At 42.2% G+C, this 2,737-nt stretch overlaps 1 pseudogene; it reads right to left on the reverse strand.

The window, feature by feature from the left end:
* Positions 1–821: 821 nt before the first annotated feature.
* Positions 822–2,493, reverse strand: LOC135932202 (tripartite motif-containing protein 16-like; annotated as a pseudogene).
* Positions 2,494–2,737: the final 244 nt, after the last annotated feature.

The raw sequence follows: 2,737 nt of genomic DNA on the forward strand, positions 1-2,737 counted from the left end.
CCTATTCCCCCAACTCTCTGTGTGTGCTCTATCTGTGAATGTTTAGCAGCTTAACCTATGACCTACTTAAATGAATAATGAATATAATGTTTTACTATGGCTAATACAACTAAATCCCTAATACTACGATAATCTATTCTTACAGTACCAATTGTCATGGGTTTAATTCTGTATGCTAGTATTTGTGTCCGATTTTATGTAGGTGGTGATATTTGTTTTGATCATCCATAATGATATTTGATGGTAATGACACCAGGAAATCTCCCCAATATAACATGAAGTTTTTAAAATAACATTCCATGAATTGACAACAGCATAATTGTTATTGTGCTATATTAGTAATATTTAAAAAGAATGACTATAATTTGTAGAGTGTTTTGTAGTTCCTACATTTTCAGCAGATACTGAAAGTCATGTGATTTCTAAAAGTATACACTGTGAAGCAGATCTCAGCACTAAGCCTTTCTTATCATGATGAGTAGGGATGGGAACTGATAAGACTTTACAGATTCCGAATCCTTTATGAGTGTCACTTATTGATTTGATTACTTATCGATTCTCATTTGGTTCTCACTGGCTTCTCTTTGAGATACACCACCGTCGTTAAGCAGCATAATAAAGAGATTACATTCATGAAATTAACTGCAGGTATTTGCCCTCTTTGTTGTGATAAGTGTTAAGGTCATTACTCCAAAAATAAGACTGACAGCTGATCTCTGTGCAGATCAGAGATGTCACAACAATTATAGAGAAACACAGAAAGAAAATAAAATGGAAACAAAAAACAGATTTAAACCCACAACAATATGAAAGAATTCAGTCTATTTCAGTTTAATGAACTCAGCAATATCTCCATAATTATTGTAAAGCCTCAGTCCAGCATAGAGTGGCCGAGTGAATGTGGTCTGGACTCTGTGGAGGAGAGTCATGGTTTCAGATACTCTATAGAAGGACAAAATACCTGCTCTGTGATCCAGGTACACTCCTACTCTGGAGGACCCATGACCTGAAACTGCAGTTTCCATGTTGTTATGGCAAAATGTGTAACTGTTTATGGAACAATCTAATGCCCAAGATTTGTCATTACGACCGAATCCACACACTTTTCCACACCCTGCTCTGCAGATCTTCTTGTATGCGACTGCTACATAAACTCGCCCTTTCCTCACAACCTCCCAGTAACAACGTCCAGTCAGACGCTCTCTACCCAGGACTTGACAACAATGAATCTGTCTAGATGATCAGGATAAGACTGCTGATATTTCACAAATGTAACTTTTTTGTTCCCCTCTGATAATAACAGCTGTGTGTTTGCTGTGTTTGGATCCAGTGTGATGTCACGGGAATAGTTTAAGAATTCAGCTCTGGTCTTTGGCTCTGGTGGATCTGACAGTAAAACATCCACTTCAGTGACTGTCAGTGAGATGTTTGTCCATTCCTCTCTCAGAATGTCCTGTAGTTTATCTCTGACCTCTGACACAGCTGCTGTCACATCCTCAAAGTAGCTCACAGGACGGATATTGATGCTGGATGAGTCTGTAGACTCACTGAGTGCTGACAGTGAGGGGTAGTTGTGTAGAAACTGGATGTGATCCTCTGTGTGTGAGAGCTGCTTCAGCTCAGCATCTTTCCTCTTCAGCTCAGTGATCTCCTGCTCCAGCTTCTCCTCAAGCTCTTTGACTCGACTCACTTCAGTTTCTGCTGGGATCTGATCTGCTGCTTCACATCAGAGCTTCTTTTCTGGATGAGATGGATCAGCTCAGTGAAGATCTTCTCACTGTGCTCCACTGTTTGATCAGCAGACTGATTGATGGCTTCCACCTCCTGTTGAAGCAGCTTCACATCTTTCTCTCTGTCCTGGATTCTCTGCTGGATGTTTTGTCGACTCACCTCCAGCTCTCTCTGCCTCTCAGTCCTTTCTGCTGCAGCTGAGACTGTGTCGTGGCCTTTATGTTCATCCACAGAGCAGAGATAACAGATACTCTGCTGATCAGTACGGCAGAACATCTTCATCACCTCATCATGACGAGAGCAGATGTTCTCCTGAAGCTTCTTGGAGGGCTCCACCAGCTTGTGTTTCTTTAATGGAGCCAAATCATAATGAGGCTGAAGGTGTTTCTCACAGTAAGAAACCAAACACATCAAACAAGATTTCACAGCTTTTAGTTTCCTTTCAGCACAGAAATCACAGGCCACATCTTCAGGTCCAGCATAGCAGTGATCATCAGGAGCAGCTTGGAGTCCAGTCTTCTTCAGCTGCTCCACTAAATCTGCTAACATGGCGTTTTTCACCAGGACAGGCCTCGGTGTGAAAGTCTGTCTGCACTGAGGGCAGCTGTAGATTTTCTTCTCCTCCTCTCCATCCCAAAAGCCAATAATGCAGTTCATGCAGTAGCTGTGTCCACAGGGAATAGTCACCGGATCGTTCAGTAGATCCAAAGAAATCGAACAAGAGAAGGTTTCTTGGGTCAGCTGAACTCATTTCTGCGCCATTTCTCCTCTTAGTGTCAGTGACTTTGTGAGTTTCACTTCCGTATGACTGACACTAGTCTGAGCTCTGATGTAAACAGCATGTATCTGTAGTGAATCGGGTCTGTGAGCTCTTCCACGTCACCACGTTTGTCACACTCATCTTCAAACTGCAGATCTAAAGGGGAGGGAACACGGAAACATGTTGACAGAGAGGAAGTCTTGAGTTAGAGAGCAGGAAGAAGACGAAGGGTCTTTAGGCTGTGAT

This window comes from Pelmatolapia mariae, linkage group LG18, assembly GCF_036321145.2.
Source record: "Pelmatolapia mariae isolate MD_Pm_ZW linkage group LG18, Pm_UMD_F_2, whole genome shotgun sequence".
NCBI classification, from domain to species: Eukaryota; Metazoa; Chordata; class Actinopteri; order Cichliformes; family Cichlidae; genus Pelmatolapia; species Pelmatolapia mariae.